Genomic DNA, 24,064 nt, shown 5'->3' on the forward strand with positions numbered 1-24,064 from the left:
ATGTGATAGTGCAACTCTTTATACCCACAGAAAAGGATGGCACAGTAGTAAACAGTACTGAACAAGGAACTAAGAGATATGTGCTGGTAACTCCAATTCTCCTAATTAACTTGGGGATCTCGGGTAATTTCTTAGCCTTTGAGATACGGTTTCTTGTTTAGAAAAGAGGAGCTTAGAGTAGATGTTCTCAACATTCCTTTCCATTCTAAGTTTCAATGATGTTGAGTTTTTGTTTAGGGTTCTATTTAGTATTAGAGAGGGAAAGTTGCTATAACTAATAATCGCTAATAATTACATGTATAATATAATAACTTGCATTTGAAGCTGAAAGAAAAAATATATTAGGCTTATTTGGTTAACACTTAAGAGCTATTCTTTACCAAAGCCTATTCTAATTATTTGGTATGTATACCACTGGACACAGAGTCTACTGTATTAGGGCTAACTGGATCTCTCATAAAACTCACTCTAGAGAATGGATATCTATATGATAAACCACACTTCCAGGAGAGTGTCTAAAATAACAGCAGGAATCTGACCCTGAAATAGCAGGCCAGTTGCTGTAACAATTTGATGGCTCTAGGGTCCAGTGCAAGTCCAGAGCAGTCCAGCCATGAGAGGCTGAATTGTGGCCAGTAGCTCATTATCCTGCAGGAGGAAGGGGGCTGTAACTGAAATGACCTGCTGCTAGGAGTCTTTGAAGACCCAGAGCCCTCACATGGCGTATTCAGCAGATGCATTAGTGTGACAATGCATTGTGTATGTGAATCTAATAAAATCACTCCTGACTTATATCAGGGCACAAAGTCTTAAAAAACATCTGTCATCCATGACTTTCAATAACAGTTGAGAGTGAAAAGTCCTATACAAGCTAAATATGAAATATAAGAGGTCACGTTTGTGTTGTTGGTGTGATTCCTGGACTTGATACAACTATTCCAGGACACATGGGATACACGTTCATTTGTAACTCTTTTGGTCATCCATATTTGTATGGAAGACCTCCTGTCCACATCTGAGGGAGGCCTGACAGGGTTCATAATTCTCACATGGCCGCTCCTTCTCTCACCCACATAACCTTGTATAAAACAAAGTGGGAAAGTAAGTCCCTGTTGAGATGTGATGCCAAGTGACCACCCTGCCAAATTACAAATTAGACCTTTGGGTGTTCTTGAAACAGGCATAACTGCTAATGCTAAAGGTCCATCATTTAAACTTTAACAGAGGAGATTTTGCTAATTGTAAAAAAAAGATTAGAATAGTTGGTAAATGGTCTCTACATCACTACTGTCCAACAGAATTTTCCGCAATGGCAAGATATGACTTCCATGTGCTATCCAATATGGTAGCCAGTAGCCACAAGTGATTATTGAACATCTGAGATATAGCAAGGGTGAGTGGGAAACTGAATTTTAAATGTTATTCAATTTTAACTAATTTATGTAATGTGGCTAGTGTTTATCATCTTGGACAGTAAAGCCATAGATTCTACAAAGCAGGAAACCTGAGTTATCAGTTAGCAAATAACTCAAATCTACGCCTTCTGCCATTATTTCCACAGGCTTTTCTCAAAAGCACTTGAAAAAAAATTCTGCTAATTTTACACTCATTTCCAAACTAGATTTGAGTAGTCTTGTGTAAATCTACCTCCAAGGAAAATGACAAGGCAGGTGATGTCTGTTTTTCTCTTCTGGCTTTTCCTACCATCAATATTCTCCTTTGATGCCTGCTATCTTTTTCTAACCATCAAGCATCAACCCAAGCCCCACCTCACCTCCTAAATTTTGCTCTACTATTTATAAACTACTAGTTCATAATGTCCACTAGGAGAATTTTCATTGCAATATGTGACTACTGAAGACCAAACCATGTCTTTGGGTCTCAAAGTCAATGGTTTTCAAAGCATGGTCTGAGGACCCCCTAGCACTGGAGCCATCTAGGGGCTAGCAGAAGTGTATGTTGAAAGTTGAGATTCCTTGGCCCCATTCCAGATACTCTAATTCCAAAATCTCTGGAAAGGGAAGGAGGGGTTTTCTTAGGACCAGCAGAGTGGGTAAAAACACAAGCTTTGGAACCAGGATGCCTCAGTTTGAATTCTAGTTCCAGACTTTAATAAACTGAACAACTGACAAAACTATTTGCAGTTCCACTTTCTTTCCTATGAAAGGAAATTTAACCCAGGGTGTTGTGAGAAAAATAAAAACAGTTGATAATGTGTGAGGCACTTAAAAGAGTACCTGATACATATTAAGGTACATAATAATACTATATTAACCGTCATTCTTACTACTTTTAGCAAACAACTTAAATGAGTCTTATATACGCTTAAGTTTGAGAACTCCAGACAAAGGAAAATAGTGAAAACAGTAGAGGGATAAGGAAGCCCAGACTGTGTGGTAGTAACTCCTCTCTTGTGTTTCTGTGTTTTCAGTTGTAAAATAAGACAGGCTTATTTGCTCAGAATTAAATGAATACAGAAAACAAATGTGAAAGCCTTTTACAGTTCATGTAAAGCTGTACAAAGGTTTGCACATGAGAGTACCAGATTTGGGATTGTGAATGGAATGAGATGCTTAGAGGCAATCCAATGGACAATGTCACATTGGATAACTGCAAGAAGAAAGAATCAAACTCACTCATACAGGAGGGAGAAGTGGTATCCCCATGTGAGTGCAATTTGCAAATAGTTGTACTTCTAACACATAAAGACTTTGAATGGAACCATTGTGCATGCCAGGTTAGAAAGCCTTCCCTTTCACAAACCGCATATACCTGCCAATCGGGACAGGCACTTTTCCCTTGTCAGCAAGCTGGAGTGAAAGCTTTGCTGATCATCATCCTGCCAGCTAGAAAATGGATCTCACCATCAATTTATTCTGGAAGTGAGAAGCTCCTTGCCTCTGGGAGAGATTATAAAATGGAGTCATTTTACTCCTGACACCTTCAGAGTCAGTTACTCCTTATGGGATAACTCAAGATCCACGTTCTGTGCCTTTGGCAAGAAAACATTTTCTACAAGCTACTGGCTAACACCTCACAGAGGAGTTTTATTTAAGGTCCATGTGGGACCAGAAAACTAAAACCAATAAATTGACACTTTCTAGAGAACACAAAATACCTCAAGACTGAAACTGGAAGACATTTTTTTTTCCTTTTCTTTTAGTATTATAAATCACTATTATTTTAAATGCATGATTAAATTCTGAAAGTAGCTTACAGTAAGTTTTGACATTTTCTACCCTCTCCATTTCTGAAATAGATATGTAAACTAGCTCATCTCTCATTTTACTTAGCATACGGTACTCTTTCCATTAAAGAAATCACGCATGCGGCCCTTTTTTGATAGGAAATACACTTTTAAGAGACCTAGATGTCTACCATCTAAGTATTTTTTCATGAAACACATTTTGCTTTACAGCTTATTTCAGAAGAGCAAAGGTTGATCTAATTGCCCAGTATATTTATCTGTTTCCAGAGGGCAGTTCAGTTCAAGCTTCCCTTGAGCATGGATCATCTAGCTGCTCAGAAATGGATTTGGGAAAATCGAACTGGAGGTACCTCTGCTACAAAGGAGCCCTGTGAGCTCTGGTCAGCTCTGAAGCTGAGCCAAGCTGAGCCTCTGACATCTTGGAGAGATTGTTATCTAAGCCTCATCAGAGAGTATTTCATTAGCCAGAAAGAATTTGTCAGTAGTTTTGTTCAACAGGCCTTGTTCTTCTGAAAGTCTATGAATAGCAAATCCACCAGATTCTGACTAGAATGAACAGGGTCAGGAGGGTACTCAATAAGGTCAAATTGACAACTCCTGGGGCTGGTAAATGTCTTCACAAGCTTTAGGACATAAAGAACCAGACACTGAACATATTACTATTAATCTGTTCTTCATACCAGGTTGAGGTTGAGTCTATTTTTTTCTCTCAATTTGGAGTTAACGTCATTGCATGAACATTGAAACAAATGAACATAATTATACAAGCTTATTGAGACAGAAGCCTTTATTTACATCCTTCTTTTTTCTGCCCCCATTATAATTACAAAGTAAATTGTTCTCCATTGCTGCAGAAAAAGAAATACAACACCAAAAGCAAAGATAAATATAATATATTGAGCATTTGAGCTTCCAGTGGCCTAGTCTAGATAATATGAGGTTCATTTAAGAAAGTTTCTGAGATAAATCACTATGCATCATATTTTATATTACTGGCTAACTTTAGTGCCTAAACCCCCATGAAATTTTTCTCTTGAAGTGGCTCTTCCCCTTGTGGGAATTCATGGATCCTTTGAGAATCTAATAAAAGCAATGGACTTCTGCCTTTGCCAACATGTCTAGTAAGTGTTTCAGCTGAGGTCCAAAAGTTTGCTGCCTGTGTTCTTCTCTAGGTTTTAGATGGTTTCCTGTCTCACATTTAGGTCTTTTACCCATTTTGAATTTTATTTTTGTGTATGGTGTAAAAAAGTGGTCCAGTTTCTCCAACACCATATGTTGAAGAGACTTTTCCCATTGGATATTCTTTCCTGCCTTGTCAAAGGTGAGGTGGCCATGTGTGTGTGGGTCCATTTCTGGGTTTTTTATTCTGTTCCATTGATCTGTGTGTCTGCTTTTGTGCCAGTACCATATTATCTTGATGACTACAGCTTTGTAATAAAGCTTGAATCTGGAATTATGGTGCCTCCTGTTTTGTTTTTCTTTTTCTGGATTGCTTTGGCTATTTGGGGTCTTTTGTGGTTGCATACACATCTTAGCATTGTTTGTTCTAGCTCTATGAAAACATGTTGATGGTATTTTGATAGGGATTGCATTAAATGTGTAAATTGCTTTTGGTAGTATAGACATTTTAACAATGTTTGTTCTTCCAATCCATGAGCATGGAATGCTTCTCCATTTCTTTGCATCATCTTCAGTTTTTTTCATAAGTGTTCTATAGTTTCCAGAGTACAGATTTTTTTGCCTTTAATTAGGTTTATTCCTAGGTATCTTATAGCTTTTGGTACAATTGCAAAGGGGACTGATTCCTTGATTTCTTTTTCTGTTGCTTCATTATTGGTGAATAGAAACACAACAGATTTTTGCACATTGCTTTTATATCCTGTGACTTTGCTGAATTCATTTATTAGTTCTAGGAATTTTTTGGTGGAGATTTTTGGGTTTTCTACATAAGAGTATCATGTCATCTGCAAATAATGAAAACTTGACTGTTTCCTTGCTGATTTGTATGCTTTGTATTTTTCTTACCTGATTGATGAGACTCAGAGCTCCAGTACAATGGTGCAACCACTCTGGAGAACAGTATGGGGGTTACTCAAAAAATTAAAAAGAGGACAACCCTACAATCCAGCAACTGCAGGACAAAGAACACAAAACTAAAGATTTGAAGGGGTATATGCACATGCATCCCACTGTTTCTAGCACCACTAACAACAATAGCCAAACTACAGGGAGAGCTCCAAATGTCCACCGGCTGAGGAATGGCTAAAGAAGTTGTGATACACATTTACAACAGAATATTACTCCACCATTGAAAAGACGGAAATCTTGACATGTGCAATGATATGGGTGGAGTTAGATGTGTCATACTAAGTGAAATAACTCATTGAGAGAAAGACAAATGTCATATGATTTCACTCATATGTGGACTTTAAGAAACAAAACATGAACTTATGAGAAGGGGCGGGGGGGGGGGGGGAAAAGAGGGAACCAAACCACAAGAGACTTTTAACAATAGAGAACAAACTGAGGGACAATGGAGGTGAGGTGGTTGGGGGTATGGGCTAAATGGGTGATGGGCATTAAGGAGGGCACTTGTATGGGGTGCCTGGGTGGCTCAGTCGGTTAAGTGTCTGGCTTCGGCTCAGGTCATGATCTCATGGTTTGTGGGTTAGTGCCCTTTGTTGGGCTCTCTGCTGCCAGCTCAGAGCCTGGAGCCTGCTTCGGATTCTGTATCTCCTTCTCTCTCTGATCCTCTCCTGCTTGCGCTGTCCCTCCCTGTCTCTCAAAAATAAATAAAAAACATTAAAAAAAGTTTTTTTAAAAATAAGGAGGGGACTTGTGATGAGACTGGGTGTTGTATGTAAGTGAAGAATCACCAAATTCTACTCCGGAAACCAATATTGCACTGCATGTTAAGTAAAAAGTAAAATGCTTAGAGTAGGATAATGACCCAAACAAACAAACAACAAAAGAAAACAAAACAATGGACTCAATCCCTGATTAAAAAAAACTATCTTGTATGGACAAACAAAATTTGGAGCATACTTTTAGGGGGGCTCTTGGACACCATGAAGGCATCCATCCCAAACAATCTGATTTTAAACCAAAATACTACATACAATATAGCCTAAAAATTAGACTTTGAAAACTGATAGTCTAAAGTTTTACCTTGGCTCTGTTATTGGCTGCATAATGTGTTTTAACTAGACTTTAATTCTCTTATCTGTAAAATGAGTATAATAAAAGCACTATTTCCTAGAGGATCTGTGAGGATTAGATGATAACATGCATATAAAAACACTTAGCATTGCCCTAGCACATGGAGAGAATTCAACTAAAGTTGATACTATTTTGATATTCATCATTTAAAAACAAATATGAATGGGAGTCAACAAAATTGAGAACTAGCTTACATGTTGGCTTCCTCCTGTCATCTCATCCCAGAAGTTGTTCTGGAGGGAAAACAAACGTTGACAGAAATGCTTGAAAATGGAGATGTGGCTGAGGAATAAGGCCATGGTGGAGGAAAAAGGTGGGGAGGGTTTTAAACCTTTTTTTGTTTTCCATTATCCTGGCCACATGATAGTTGAAGGGACAGCTGAGCCTATCCAGTGGCACTGGGTCAGCAGATAATACTCAGGCTGCACAGGAGATTGGCAGCAGGCTACAGAGATAACAAGAGGGCCCAGTGATTATGGCAAGCCTCATAGCATCACCGAACCCATCTCTGGCAATAACCAACCACAACCAAGGGGTAGGTAAAGAGAGGAGAGCAAAGAGAGGTGGTCAGGTGCACACTGTGGCATGCTGGGCTCTGCCCGGGATCATCAGCTCTCCAGTCACCATCAGCTCTCAGAACCACACAAGCCAGAACCTGGGACTCCTTATTTACAAAACTAGCCACAGGGAAACAAGTTCAAAGGTAAAAATAACTAGGTATGTGAGGAGCAAAACAGCTACAAAACAAAGGCAACAAACCCAAGCACAAATATTAAGTGAGCCAACTTTTAGTTTTTACATATTTGCTTATTAATTATCTTATTTATTATCCAAAATAAAACTAATGAAAACTTACAGAGAATTAAGAGAGAACAGTTGGAATATGAAGCAGAAACAAGTCTTTTAAAATAAGAACCAGGGGGGTGCCTGGGTGGCTCAGTCAGTTGAGCATCTGACTTCAGCTCAGGCCATGATCTCATGGTTTGTGGGTTCGAGCCCCCGGTCGGGCTCTCTGATGACAGCTAGCTCAGAGCCTAGAGCCTGCTTCAGATTGTGTGTGTCCCTCTCTCTCTCTGCTCCTCCTCTGCTCATGATCTGTCTCTCTGTCTCTCAAAAATAAATAAATGGTAAAAAAAAATAAATGAAATAAGAACCAGGTAGGCATACTTGGTGTGACGATATGTGAGTTTCAATAAATTATTAATGCATTGGATAAATAATTAAAAGGATATAGCCAAAGGATAAAATAGGGTACCAGAAAGTACTTTCCCCAAAAAGCATTTGGAAATAAGAAAAAGAAAAGGCAAAAAAGTCAAAAGATATAGTCAGCAATAGAAATATCAAAATATATATTCAAGAAGTTCCATTAGGAGAGAAAAAAATGTATATAGACAAAGAAAAGAAACTATTTCAAGAAATGGCATCCAAGAACTGAAACGGTATGGAAAACTTCAGATTCAAAGGGCTTCAGAACCCAAAAGCATAGAGAATAAGATATCCAAACCTAAAAACATTATGGTACAATGTATGGATATTGAAGACAAAGAAAAAACTCAAGAATTTATTGAGAAAAAAGTAGAAGGAAAACTCATACAGGAAAACAAATCATACTGGCACCACATGTCAAAAAAGCACACTTGAATGTGGAGTGGAATAACATATTTTCAAAAGGCTTAAGAAAATAGTTTTCTGTATAAAATGTAATGCTATGTTGCCATGTATGGTCATTAAGAGACATATTTAAAAGGTTTTTTGGGGAAGAATTTGAAAATTCACACTAAATTTATACAGCACAAGAAAAGTCTATAAATAGCTAAGTCAGTCTCGAACAAGAAAATACAAGGTGCACGGATAAAAGGGACTTCCCCTCCTAGATATTAAGGCAGAATCAAAGCTGTAGTGATAAAAATCAGCATAGTATTAACTCTGGAACAGAAGAGCAAACCAATGAACAGTAATAGAATTTTGGAAGTAAAATATAGTGCCACAAAGCAATAGGAAAAAAGGGGATTGTTTATAAATGATATTTAAAAAACAGGCTCACTATATGAAGAAAAATAAAGCTAAACTTATATATTTTCATAGTATAGATGGCAGATTAAAAACACATGCTAACTTTTTAAATTAAAAATAAGTAGATTTAAAAACCCAAAACATACAAAGTATCAGGCAAAAATTAAAATAGATTTTATTACATCAAAGTGAAGATTTCTTTCTAATGAAGAACTCCATACACAAAGTCAACAGATTTATGGAATACAGAAAAAAAAACTGAGTTATCAGTAGAAAAAAAAAGACAGGACTCTCAACAGAAAAGTAGGCAAAACAGACAAACAAGCAATAACAGATGAAAGGACGCTCAATTCTACTATTAATCAAATAAAGGCAAAATTAGACAATAATGAGATATCACTTTTCATCAGTCAGAAAGGCAAAAATAAGAAAAAAACATTTAATAACAAATGTTCATAAAGATGAGAAGAAAGAGAAGCTCTCATGTACTGCCATTAGGAATGTAAATTGGCACAGATGCTTCTGAAAGCAGACTGGTATTTTACTAACCGGAATAAACTATCCATTTTCCTTATAACCCAAGGATTTCAAACCTGAATCATACCCAGAGAAATTCTCACAAAGCTTCCTAAAGGAATGTAAAACAATATTCATACATATGATGCCAGGGAGGTGGAAACCACCTGGGTTGTTGTAACACGTGAACCGTGAAGATAATGGAAAAACCATCTATAAACAAAAAATAAGAAGGAAAGTAAGTGAATGTACATCCTACAGAGTGGACAGATTTCAATGTGTTAGATACGATATGAAAAGTAAAAAACAGACAAGATTAACAGTAAAATATCCTGTATGTAAATTAAAAAAAAATACCCTCCTACAAAACAGCACTACAGAGATGTGTGCACAGAACTATACCACAAACAGGGTGGTACCTATGCATATGTGGGGAAAGGAAGCAATATTAAAAAGAAGAAAAATACTAGTCTGAAGACTTGAACTGACTAATGATGACACCATGCAATTAACTGAGGGATATAACTAACACAACTCTGTACTTAATACCAACTCAAAAATACAAACAAATTCCTACATCTTTAAGGCTTAAAGCAAATTATAAAATAAGGGAGGACTAAATAGAAAATGTTAAAGAAACTAGAGTGAAACTTTAAATTTGGATAGATTTAAAAATCTATGGGCACAGTCCAAGTTCTTGACTGTGCTGGGATGGGCGCCCTTTGTGGCCATGCAGGGAGTGGACTCAGTCCAGCCCTTCAAGCCACCCCAATGTGCAGGCAGCACAGGACCCCACCAAAAACCCTGTCTGGGACAGCGGAGAGGTCCCTGGCCCCGAACTCCACCCTGACCACCAGACCTGGGCCCCAAGCAAGGGTGCCGCTTCCTAAAGCATGGGGCCTTCAGCAATCCTGGACTGCTGGAATGCTTCCAAGTAAATAAAATCACAGATTCAAAACTGCTCCACCTTGATGAGTGTGATCTTGACGGTCTGGGAGCAAGTACCTTGGGCGACAGAAAGAAGGTGCATAATTATATCCAACAACTGAGGGAAATTCATGTTGATGCAATAAAAATTAATTACTGATCCTATCCATGGCCACATTGAACTCCTCCCTCTCTTCCTCCAAATCATGTGCTTTGAAATATCACACAGTTGGGAGGCAGTTACTATATTTTTCCAGGTGCTTCCACAATCTATTTGAGCACAGTCTAGGGTTAGGGTATCTAGCAGGATGTCTAGTTTGTGCACCGTGTGAAAAACAACTGGAGCTGCAGATAATTGAATGAGATGTACTTTGTGCTCAGAAGATGGCCTTTGCATGATCTGGGTCATGGGCCATTTTCTGCTATGTTTGATGAAAGATTTATTTCACTTGCTCACCCGATGTGAAATGAAAGCATTAACAGGGCTCAGTGAAAACATCTGAGCAAAATAAATAAATAAATAAATAAATAAGTAAATAAATAAATAAATATATTTTTTTGGAAGAAAATGTTAATAAATTATTTTATAAACTTCCCATAATGCAATATAATATTTTTAGGAATATTTTTCTTAAATATATCTTGCTTACTCTTTCTTATTTTCAAAGGATCATATATCTGATGTGATATTAAAATTGTCATTCAAAAATAATAGAACCAGTCATATCTAAAAAAATAAAACTGCAGAAAGTGTTGAGAAGTCACCTAATATTTAGTAGTGATTATATAAATAATAATACCACTGATGTCTTGAATTAATATACCCCGTTATTTCATAGGTGCTCAAAGAACTGTGACTCTAGCTCACAAAATATTTGACACAAATATTATACTGCCATCATTTTTCATAGGCTATTACATCGATTCGGTGCAGTCAGACCTGGTAGTATCTGATCTTCTCTGTCAACATCAGAAGGATTTGTGGCCACATTCTTATAATGAAGAGTAAGGCTAGGCTGTTTGAACTAGCCTATAGCAGGCATGCTGATCATGGAGTTGAATCATGCAGAAAGAGATGGAGACTGAGAAGAAATGACTAAAAAAATCAGGGTGGAAATAATTTCAGAAATTGGAGAAAGTACTATTGGAATCTCTCTATTCATGTTTCAGTGAAAGATATTTTTGTTGCTTCCATATGCTTCCTGTAAACTGGTCACTAACATTAAAGTTCCCATATCTGTCACTACCACAGTACCTATTTCCAAGACACCAAATCCTTGTCCTTTGCTAGAGCAAAGCCTAATCCTTTCACGAACTCAGTTTTACCTTCTATTTAACCATGATTGGTGTGAATTAACATTATGAAATATTGATATTTTACTGACCCACTCTAGAAAGCCTCTTTATGCCATTAATCCTTCAGTCTATATTTAGAGACACTTTTCATCTATGGATTTACACATTTCTTTATCTTCCTTCCTCTACAGCCAGAAATAGAGTTGATGAATACAGCTATGCAGTGATACTTTTTTTTTAAATTAACACACTCTTTCTTCTTTCCTTAAAGAAAACTGACCACATGTCTTAATTTCTGAATATGGAACTTTTTAGCAATGCTCTGAGTACATTCTTATCTTCCAGTTTAAAACTAGTTTTGAATTGTGATTTCTATGCTTCAAGTATGTCAACCATTGTTATAATTCCTTACAGAACACTGAACAATACACTCCATTATGTAACTTGCTGTATCATGTTGACCGTCTTACAAGCAATCATCAACATTTTATGGATGCAATGATTCACAAAGATTATTTTTCTACTAAAAGGAAATGTCTCCCAGACGAACTTGAAATGAACAGGTTGGGCATTGTAACCAAGCATATCATCATTATAACAAAATACTCCAGGAAAGAAGCAAAATTCCAATGCAACAATTACCCAGAATTCTCCAGGTCTACTCATGTCAACTGAGAATTAAGGGAGAAACCTTCAGTAGTTTGATGACAGGGCTACAAATTACACATGGTTCAGATGCTAAGGCCCAGGAGGAAAAAGCCTCAGTTTTTACAATAGTTTGTACTGTTGAATGAGTGTTATTTTTGCATTAGATAAAAACACACAAGGTCTTTGAAACTGTGACTGAAGAGAGGGAATCCTTTACACTCTGTAGAATATTGAAAAATCCTTCCTTGAGGGAAATAATAAAATAATCTTATGATGTTTTTATTAACAAATGTAACCTTTCTATTCTCAGGCAATTTATCTAGTTCTGGCAAATATATGCCATCATTAGTGTATTCTCTGCTGCCTCATGATTTTTGCTTAATAATAAAGTATATAGTACTCTCATAAACCACAGATGTTTATGTAGAAGTTTATTACTTTTCTGCATATAAAGCTTAAGTATATTTGCTAAATTTCTTCTCCTTCCCTCTGTCATTTTCCTAATTAACAATTTTCAGCATTCCCCGGCTGGGTTGCATTTGCTTTGTAGCTAAAGGATCAAATACTTAATTTGAACTGCATAAATCAGGAAGAAATAGAGTGCCAAAGAAAGTGCTCAGCTCTCTCTTGCAACTTATTGGCAGAGATGTTTACTTTGCCACAGAAATATCCCCCAGGAGTCTGTAATTAGAGGTGGAAGAGAAAGAAGGAAAAGGGGGAATGAGAAGGGAGTGAGAGCAGAAGGCACTGACATAACTGGGTCCTTACTCTTCTATGATATTTTACCTAACAATTTACTAATTGTTATTTTGTTGATATGACTAGTCCTTAAAATCGCTATATCCCTTTTCTTTTTTTATAACCTTGCTCTGTCAGAGCTACTCCTTTATTTGGAAGCCTCTGGATTCAGCTACCAAAGTATCATACACTAGGAAAAGTCGTGTGGCTCACTTCAAAAGCTGATACACGAAATATCCAAATTTATTAAAAGTGGCTTTTTAATTGGGATATAATTCACATGTATAATATTCATCCTTTTAAAATGTAAGGTTTAGGGGCACCTGGGTGGCTCAGTTGGTTAAGCGTCTGGCTTCAGCTCTGGTCATGATCTCATGGTTCCTGGGTTTGAGCCCCGTGTTGGGTTCTGTGCTGACAGCTATCTCAGAGCCTGGAGCCTGCTTCGGATTCTGTGTATCCCTCTCTGACCCTCTCCTGCTCGCGCTGTCTCTCTCTCTCAAAAATAAATAAAAAAATCATTAAAAAAATAAATCAACATAGAATGCTTTAAAAAAAGAAAAAAATATGTAGGCACTTGGCTCAGTCAGCTCTTGGTTTTGGCTCAGGTCATGATCTCATGTTTGGTTTGGTAAGTTCGTGGGATGGAGCCCTGCAGGGGACTCTGCACTGACAGCATGGAGCCTGCCTGGGATTCTTCCTGTCGCTCTCTTTCTCTGCCCCTCCCCCACTTATGCTCTGTCTGACTCTCTCAAAATAAACTAACATTTAAAAAAATGAAAAATGAGTAACATGTAAGGTTTAGTGATTTTTAGACTATTAACGAAGTTGTGCATCTATACCCCTAATTCCAGAACATTTTCGCCACTCCAGAAAAAAACAAAACTCCATACCCATTAGCAATCAATCCCCATTCCCTTCCTAACAGACTCTGGAAACCACTAACTTATGTTCTGTTTCTATGGATATGCCTACTCTGGATATTTTACATAAATAAAATCATATAATATTTGTCCTTCTGTGTATGACTTCTTTTGCTTAGTATATAACATTTTTAAATTTATCCATGTGGAAACATGAATCTATTTCAATCTTTTTATGATTGAATAATATTCCATTGTGTAGACATAGCAAGTCTTGCTTACCATGTGAGTTGTTTCCACTTGTTGGCCACTACGAACATGTTTTGACTGCTATGAACATTCACATAAATGCTCTTATGTGGATATACGTTTTCCATTTTCTTGGGCACATACTCTGGGGGTGAAATTCCTGTGTCATATGTTTAACTTTTTGAAGAAACTACCAACCACAGGATTTCTTTAAATGATGAGTTCTCTTGTTCATTTAAGTTATACCAACTTATTACAAAAATCAATTTTGGCAAAATGGCAAAGGTTTCTTACTAGAAGGAGGCGATGCTCTGAATGCAGCTCTCAACGGAAATTGTATGGTAACATAGGAAAAGTCTTTATGCGAGGAGAGAGCTGAAATGCTAGAAGGCTCATATTGTCATGGTAGTAACTTAGTTATCTGGAATCAGTGGGAAATGAAATGGTCTTTTCTGGGGAATTGTTAAACATATGACTCTTAAAATTTCTAATACTAAGGCATTTTTGGTGGAAGCTTTACTGAAGTGTCTTTTTAGACAGAACCTCCAAAGATGATTTAGCCATTCTTGATAACTCTGGGAATGTGCTGTGAATATCTTTCATAATACTGTTTGAATCTAACTAAACAATCATGGAGTTCTCACATGAGATATATAGAGCCATTTGCCACTACAATAAATTCCCATGTCTTTTAGATCTTGTGATTATTTTATACATTTTTTTCTTCTCTTTTTACTCTTCATTTACTAAAAGGCTACATTTTAGTACTGTCTATGAGAATGCTTCTGAACACTTTCTATGAATTCACATTTTCTTGAATGTGACTTTTGAATATGTTTCAACGTTTATTTATTTTTGAGAGACAGAGAGAGCGAGACAAAGACAGAGTGTGAGCAGGGGAGGGGCAGAGAGAGAGAGAGGGAGACAACAGGCTCCAAGCTGTCAACACAGAGCTCAAGGAGGGGCTCAAACCCATGAACTGTGAGATCATGACCTGAGCCAAATTTGGATGCTTAACCGACTGATCCACCCAGGCACCCCATCTTGATTGTGAGTTTTTAAGTTAGAATGAAACCTTAATTTACTTTAGAGCATCTTTGAGTCTCCTGAATGGGCACACACAATTTTATGCCTTTACACATATATGTATTTCCTGGACAGAAAATTTTTTTAAATAAAAAATCAAGAAAGAAATCCATGTTGTCTTAAGGCAATAACCTTTGTTCGTGATAAAATACAGCGTCACTGCTTATTAAACTATCATTGGTAAATTCTAGATAAATCTAATACTAATGTAACAATTTATTCTTTGTCCATATTATGGAACCATACATCTTTATTTTGAGTCTCTGGGAAGGATAGATATTTAATAGATCCTTTTCCTCCCAACCACTCCAATTTTGACATGATTTAATCCTAGTGTAATGTCAGGCCCTGATGTCTTAGAAACCAGTCCAGGATAAAGATCTTTAGGTCATACATTGGCTATACCTCAAAAATGTATCCACTCAGCTCCCCCTTGCCCCCTTTATCTCTTTTTTAAACTCTTTCAAAATTTATTTCAAGATCAGTTATTTTAAATGTCATTAAAACTGCTTAACATACACTTACTATGTATAAAGTAAACAAACTTTATTTTATTGAGAGAGTCCTCAGTTGGACTGGTAATCTAGGTATGGACATATACCTATACCTTTCCTTCCTAATTCTGCTAGAGAGTGTATTTTCTTGTAAGTGCCACAAGAGTCTATCGGTAAGTCAAACTGAGATCCAATTCTCTGACTTCAGGAAAATCAAATGTCCATCACTAGGATATTAGTTACATAAATTATGTTCCACTCATATGATAGAACATTGGACTGCCATTAAAACTATGAATCCTAAAGCACTCTAATGACATCAGGGAATTCTTATATTAATGCTGCTAAATTAAAAAGCGAGAGGTAAAATTGTACCTATAAATGATATATTTTATGCACAAAAGTATCAAAAAAGGTTAGGAGGAAATGATTATTAAATATCATTTGCTTCTGGATTTTGAAATTATGTATATGATTCAAGGTAAAAATTTTGGATTCTATTCTTCTGAGAATTTAAAAAATTAAGACTTTTAAATGGAGAGTGGCATCATCTGGCTTACAACTTAAACCATGTAGATAATTGCAAAGGGCTAAAAAGTCATTAGGAATCTACTGCTGTAATAGAGATGTAAGCTTTAAGAGACTCAATCCAGGGTGATGGTGTTGGAGTAATGAAAACTGATGATATGTATGTATGTTTATTCATTTATTTTTGAGAGAGAGAGACTACGTATGTGCAAGCAAGGGAGAGAGAGGGAGAGAGAGAAAGAGAGATAGAGAGAATGAATTATAAACAAACTCCATACTCAACGCTGAGACTGTTGCGAGGCTCCATCCCATGACCCTTGGATCAGGACCTGAGCCGGAATCAAGAGACAGACACTTAATCGACTGAGCCACCCAGGTAACACAAAACTGATGGCATTTATTATATAAGTTGGAGCTAAATATGATAGGACCAAGGGTTTTGAACCAAACAACTGGATAGATAATAGTAAATTTACTGAGAGGAGAAATATTTGGAGAAGACTAGATTTGGGAGAATAGCACAAAGTGCTGAATATTAATTACTTTATTTTTATCATATTAAATTTAAGATAGCATTAGATGGCTAGGTCAAAGTTTACAGTAGGTTGAATATAAATAGCTGGAGCTTGTTGGCAAGGCTGGAGTCAGACATCTGGGAGTTGGCAAGGTAGAAACTATTTAAAGCCAGAATACCGTATAAGATTGACAAGGGAAAACATGTTAGTACAGATGAAAAAATGATAAGGACTACTGTTCTAACTTATAGAAGACTTGGCTACTAAGAAGTGGTAAGATTGTGAAAAGTCTGAGATTTTGTCTTTCTTGAAATTTATCAAGTTAACTTTGTAAAGTTTCAGCAATCCGTGCAGAAGACACGAGGCTTCTGGGTCAGAGGCAAAGGGCTTTGTTACTCTTAACAGAGCAGGTAGCGTGAGCATCAGCATGTTTGCATCCTTGCTCCCAAGTTTCATGACAGATGATGCCAAGAGGTCCAGGTGGAGGCTGTAGTACGTGTTATGGATTTGTGCCATTATTGAAGAACTGTGAACTTAGAAACTCAAATCTTTATAATAGACAGTAAGCCTTTTTCACTTCTGCCCCAGAGAAACACATTTTTTATTATACTGGGCACCAGACATTGTACTGAAGAGAGAATACACAATAACACATGAAAAAAAATAGTATTAAATGAAGAAAGCCAGTGCCTCTGATTGCAATATGAGCTGAATATTTCCCAAAATGAAATAAATAATAGAAATAAATTAGAAGAAGTGGGTAAATTAGCAGAAGTACGTATTATTGAATGTAGTGGAAGAAAAGCCTATAAAATGGAGAGTTAGAAGATAAAAGAAGTCAATCTAAATTATTTGATTCAATTCAGTGTTAGGTTCAAAAGTTTAAAGGGAATTGAAGAAAGAATTGAATTGAGGAGGAGAGAGGATGTATAGGCTAGTGAATACATATAGGGAATACAGGGCCTAGCTGGAATCAGAACTAGAACTTGGTATCTAATGGAAGTTTTGTAGTTACCTATGTATCCTGATGGGACAATCTAGGTGAGAGCGAGAAAATGATGCAGGAGATAATGGGGAAAATTGCAGGAACAAAAATTCTGAGAAAAAATAAAAATGGTTAACATTTGCAAACTACTTGCTGTGCTCAGTTCTAACGTAGTCACTTGGCACCTACTAATTACTCCTCACTCACTTTGCATGAGGTACTTTTACTGTCCCTAGGTAATGGATGAGAACTCTAAAGTATACAGGTAAAATATTTTATCTTCACTGTTAAGGACTGCTTGGTACTACTACCTCAGAAAACTGAAGGACACACAAATGGAAGGTTAACACCGGAAAGGGAGCGAGACATTTCCTCTGTTTCAAAATGGAAATTTGTATGTAGATGTAAAGTGAATTTTGTTTTGGCAACAGGAAGCAGTTCTCATCTGACAGCATCAATTTTCTTTCTACATATGAGACAGTGATTGGCTAAGATGAAAATGAGGATGAGTATCAGAAACTCAAAGAGAACAACAACAACAACCACCACCACCACCACAACAATGAACAGGTCTCAAGTATTCATTTCAGAGACTAGAGAAGGCATTTTCCTTAGAGAAGTATAATACTTGGCAGTGTATGAATGGCCATTAAGACTCATGGATATGGATAAAAAGTAAGAGAATGTGTGGATTTGTAGAGAGGCAGAGGTATTGAGGGAAAAGGGGGGTTTATTTTGATAGACCCATAATCCAAGCTGGGTAAGGAAGGACAGGAGGACATGCAAGTGACTGAGAGTGAAAAATAGGAGAGTGAATGAATTGGAGGACCCAATGTGGTCAAAGAGTGGTTGGACGGCAAGCACAGAGGAACAGAATGAAAGGACTGGAGGTCAGAGAATGGCTTCAACAGGTTGAAATGGAGAATTTTTAAAGTAGTGCAGTTAAGGAGGACCATATCCTTTGAAGGGGGGGCATGCCAAGCAACTGGATGCCAGCTGTGGGGTGGGTCATCACTGCGGATAATAAATGGCCAGAAGGAAGATGATTACGGTGAGTCATGTAGTAAAGCAACTAGAAACTATGAGGTGTAGGTGGGGAGGACAGTTGCAGGAGTTGGTAGGTTACAGCACAAAGGAAGAAGAAAGGCTGATAAAACACACTCCAAAGAGGAAGGTACTGCTGCACCAGGAATACTTAAGAAGCAAAAATGAAGGAAAAGGAGGATACCTACTCTATTTAACAAAATAATTCTGCCTCCTATAAATGGTGTAAGTGTACTGAAATCCACACACTTCTATCAAAGAAATAAACTATGGACCTATAGATACTATGTTTTTACAAACTGACAGTATCTCAAGGTAGACAGCTGTGACAGCGCTACAAGGGAAACGATTGTCTAAATATACCCTAGCTGTAAGTATAACAAAATCTGAAATATTCCCTTTGCACTTCCTAGGGATGACAGCTCCTGTAAAGAATAAATGATGAAGATGTGAGAAAACTAATTTGATGGACCGATGTGATTCTGCATAGAAACACATCTCATGTAAAACTGGCAAAGTAACACAAAATGAAATGAGTGCATTCAATTATACGTAACTACTGTTTACCCTAAGCTTTTTGTTTGTTTGTTTTTAAGTTTATATTTACACTGGAAGTAAATATAATGAACAGTTACATAGGTTGGAAAGCACTTAAACAGTAAATCATCTAATTAAGTAGTCACTTCAAAGTGAAAAAGAAAATTTGGGATCTGTTGTTTAATTGCCACATTTCAAAAACACATTTTAGCTGGCTGCATCTAAAAAGAAATAATAATGTGAGATCATGAAAGCATTTCATAGTAATGAGTAGGGTCTGGTTTCTATTTATTGCATATACAAAGGATACTGACAATAGTTTTGGAAAAATTAGTAAAGCTCTCAGAATAGCTAGCACAGAGATATGAAACACTGGTGTGACACAGATCAATTCTAATACTATCTCCTGGCAAGAAGACAGAATTTATGTTTCTTTTTTTTTTTAACTCTTTTAAAATGTTCATTTATTTTTGAGAGAAGAAAGGCAAAGTACAAGCAGAGGAGAGATGGAGAGAGAAGGAGACACAGAATCTGAAGCAGGCTCTAGGCTCTGAGCTGTCAGCACAGAGCCTGATGTGGGGCTCAAACTAATGAACCCTGAGAGCATGATCTGAGCCAATGTCATTTGCTTTACTGACTGAGCCACCCAGATGCCTGAAAAAGACAGAATTTCTTAAAGCTATAATGGAAAGAATATATGCCTCAAAATGATATGGTTTTAAATAGTCACTTTTATAGTAAATTCCAGTTCTAGCCACACCCATTCATAGAAGGCTTATATCTGTTAGATCCACTATTATTGTGTTCATATTCTAGTATCGCCTCAGACAGAGTCATCATTACACATGCCAACAGAAGGTTCCAATATCTGAAATTCTTTCTTTATGCTTTTCTTTTGTGTTAAACATTGCCTCTTCGACATCCAAAACTAATATATCAGCAAAAATGAAACATCAAGTTTCATATACCTAATACTTTAAGGTATATGAATTTTAGAACAGTTATTTTTTTTCTCCTCTAGAAACCTATATTTGGTAATGGAAATGGGAAAGCATAAATTGAAATAAATTGTGAGAAAGAAGACAGAACATATCTGGTTTATACATATATATACATCCATATATCTGTATCTGTATCATCTATCCATTAACCCATCCAGCCATTTTCTTGTATAGATGGTTGCTTATGTTCTACTGGTAAGACTAACAACACTTGGGGGAATTATTTTCTATCATACCATATACTCATCATAAAAGGATGGAATGATAAAGAAAATGCTTTTGATATGGTGGTAAGTGAGAAAAAATCAGCAACAGGAAGAAGAGAGCTCAAGGCCTTACAGTGGCTCACGAAGCCCTACCCTGACCCCTCCCTGCATTGACTCTCTGACTTGTCCCTTGCCTCTCCCCAGTGCTCCCTGCCCTCCAGCCACACTGGCCTCCTGTCCTGCTCCTGTGAGAAGCCTTAGCCTGGTTCTGGTCTCTGCCTGGAACTCTCTCACCTTTGAAAGCCACATGGCTAATGCTTCACTTCCTTTCAGTCTTTGTTCTAGTGTTACTTTCTCAGGGAGACTCATTCTCGTTATGCTATTTGTAACTATAATGACCCTCCCTCCTGCCCTTGTACTCCAGAAACCACCATATTCTGTTTTCTAACCAAAGTATTTATCGTCTCCTAAAAGTAATATAAATTTACTTCTTTTTTATTGTCTTCAATCCCCTAGAATTTAATCTTCATGAAAGCAGACTTCTTAGAAACATCCGAAAATAATGTTGGCCTTAATAAATATTTGGCAACTGAATGGATAAGTAAATGATTTTTTTGCTATGTTACTACTATTTACGATTTTTATATGTATATTGTCAAAGCTTCAAAAGGATAATGAAAAACTACAAGTCTGATTTGTTAAAGTGACAGGAAATGCTTTTTATTTGGTGTTTAATTACAATTTCTAAAATATTTGTATAAGACGAAATAAAAATGAAACTTTAGAGAATTTTTCTTCCCTTTATGTAAAGCAGGAATATTATAAACAGATATAATGATCAGTTAGATACTGTGAAACAGAGAGATGGCCCAATTCACACTAGTCAATATTAAAGAGATTTACCTTCCTTTGAACAAATTTAAGCTAACATCAACTAAAACATATGGCATAGAGAGCTTCAGGTATGAGAACATATATATTCTCCCAGAAATACATTTTAACCTTCAATTCATACAATAATGTGTTACTCAGAGTGTATCTAGAAAGAAGTTCTATGTGGAGTTTTGCCTTATTTCCAAAAAGTCTTCTTTATATATTTCAACATGCAGTAATACCTGAGATATCCTTTTTTTCCCAATGAAATCTAGATGATGAGTAAGTCACAGGCAATTCATTAAAATGATGCCAAGTATTACAGCATTAGCACTTAAAGGATAAACCAACATTTCTCAGTTCTTTCTAATTCATGGTTAATGAGTTGTGTAGTACACTGGGCGTGGGTTATTGGGTGAGATGAGTGATTTGTCAATGCACTGCATGAACAAAAAGTAATTCAAAGTCTCTGCATCATTTCTGGTACTTCCACTTCTCTTTCCATATGATTCCATGCTAATTGTCAAAAGCATTGTATAGAAAAAGCTTTATTTTAATTTTAAAATAATAGTTAAAAGAAGAATTTTCCTTTCCATGCAATAGAATAAGAACAAAAACATAATTTACTTCATGATTTTCTGAGTTTTTAAAACAAACAAAATGGTGTTATGTTTATGATTTACAGATTTGCCCTGAAAAGAGAATTCAGAATAAAAGAAAAAGTAGAAAAACCTTTCTTAAATAATACTCTTTGAGACTTTAAGGTAATATTTGATGTTGGTGAAGAGATTTACTAGAAAATATCACCTTGCTACACACAATTCATGTTTATTGAAAAGAAAATGAAAAGAAAAGGCCTGAAATAGTGTCTCTTGCATAGCAAACATTCAATAAATATTTGTGGAAATAAATGTACTGTTTACATATTTCAGTTGAATGTAGGATGACAATGTTTTTTGAAGCCAGATTCACTGAGGTATAATTTACATGCAACAACAGTCACCTTTTTTGATGTATAGATGTATGAGTTTTGACAAATGTATATATAGTCATCTACCTGCCACAACCGTCAAAATATGTAAGCTTCCTTCCTATCAAAATATTCTAGGCTCCTTTGTAGTCAAATCCTCCTCCAAGCCAAGCAGAATCCCAGACCCTGGCAACAACTAATCTATTTTCTATCAATATACCTTTGCCCTTTTGATTCACTTTCAAATGTTGAACTAGCCCTGCATTCCTGGGATAAATCTCATTCGGTCCTGTCACCTCTCTCTATATATGTTCATGAAAACTATTTTGTACTTGTCTTATACTGTCTCTGTTTTTGATACCAGGGTAATACTGGCCTCATAAAACAAGATAGGAATGTTCTTTTAATTTCATTTCCTTGAAAAGTTTTTGTAGAATTGTCATAATTTTTTCCTTAAAAACATGATAAAAATTGCAAGTGAGGGCCTCTAGGTCTGTAGTCTTCTTTTTTGGAAGCTTCTTAACCATAAACATAATTTATTTAATAGATGTCACAGTATTCAGATTATCTCTTTCTTCAATGTTCATTAGAAGTAGTTTTTAAGGAATTTGTTCATTTCTTCATGTTGTCAAATTTAAGGATATAGAACTTACAGTCCTTTTAGTATCTGATGTTTCTACAGTGATAGTACTTTTCACTTGAGCTGTTGGTCATTTGTGTTTTTTTCCCCCCTGATTAGCCCTGCTAGAATGTTATCATTTTATTGATCAAACATAGTTTTTGGCTTCATTTTATTATTTTTATGTTTCCAATTAAATATAATTTGGGCTTAATTTGCTCTTCTCTTTGTAATTTCTTAAGGTGTAAACATAGATAATAGGTTTAAGACCTTTTCTCTTTCTTAAATTAGCATTTGACATATAAATTTCTATGAAAGCTCCACTTAAGCAACATCCCACAAAGTTTGATATATTTGGTTTTCATTAAATTATTTTGTAATTTCTCTTGTGATTTATTTACCTCAAAGATTGTTTAAAAGTGTGTTATCTAATTTCCAGATATTAGAATATTTTGTAAGTGTCTTTGAAGTATTGATTTCTAGTTTAATTCTGTTATGGAGAACTTATTATATGATTTAAATTCTTCTAAAATTGTTAACATTTGCTTTATGTATTGGAGTGTGACCTATACTAGTGAATATTCCATGACTACTAGAAAAATGTTTATTCTGTTATTATTGGATGGAGCATTCCATAAATATTAATTAGATGAAGCTAGTTGATAGCGTTTTTCAAGACTTTTGTATCTTTCTTGGTTTCTGTCTTCTTCTATTGATTTTTGTGAAATGAGCATCAAAGCCTTCAAAATTAATTGTGAATATGTCTAATTCTCCTTTTAATTCTCTCAGTTTTTGCTTCATGGAACTTGAAGTTTTGTTGTTAAATGCATACACATTTAGGAATGCTATGTCTTATTGTTTAATTACACTCTTTATCATTACATTATGTCCTTTTTTTTTTCTAGTAGTCTTCCTTGATGTGAAGTCTTTATGTTTGATATTAATAGGGTCACTCTAGCTTTCTTTTAATTAATGTTGGCATAATATTTCTTTTTGCATTTTTTTGCTTTTAATCTACATTTTTCTTTATGCTTAAATGGTTTCACCTAAACCATTTTTCATCTGGTAAAGATTGAATGTTTCTGTCCCCCACAAATTCATATGTTGAAATCCTAAACTTCAGGGTGATGGTATTAGAAGGGAGGTCTTTGGTAGGCTCTGCTCTCATGATTGGGATTAGAGTCCTTATAAAAGATACTCCAGGAAACTCATTCACCCCTTCTGCTGAATGAGGACACAGTGAGAAGAAGGTGGTCTATGAATCAGAAAGTGAGCATTCTCTACCAGACATCAAGTCTGATAGTGCCTTGTTTCTGAATTCCCAGTCTCCATAACTGTGAAAAATAAATTTTGGTGATTTATAAGCCACTCAGTCTTGGTATTTTGTTATAGCAGCCTGAAGAGACTAAGACATTATCTAATCTAACAATCTCTTTTAATTGTGTAAGCCATTTTTATAAAGTATAAATATTGATAGAGTTTAATTGAAATCTACCATCTTGCTATTTGTTTTCCATTTATTCCATCTGTTC

Source organism: Suricata suricatta, chromosome 3, assembly GCF_006229205.1.
Source record: "Suricata suricatta isolate VVHF042 chromosome 3, meerkat_22Aug2017_6uvM2_HiC, whole genome shotgun sequence".
Taxonomy (NCBI): Eukaryota; Metazoa; Chordata; class Mammalia; order Carnivora; family Herpestidae; genus Suricata; species Suricata suricatta.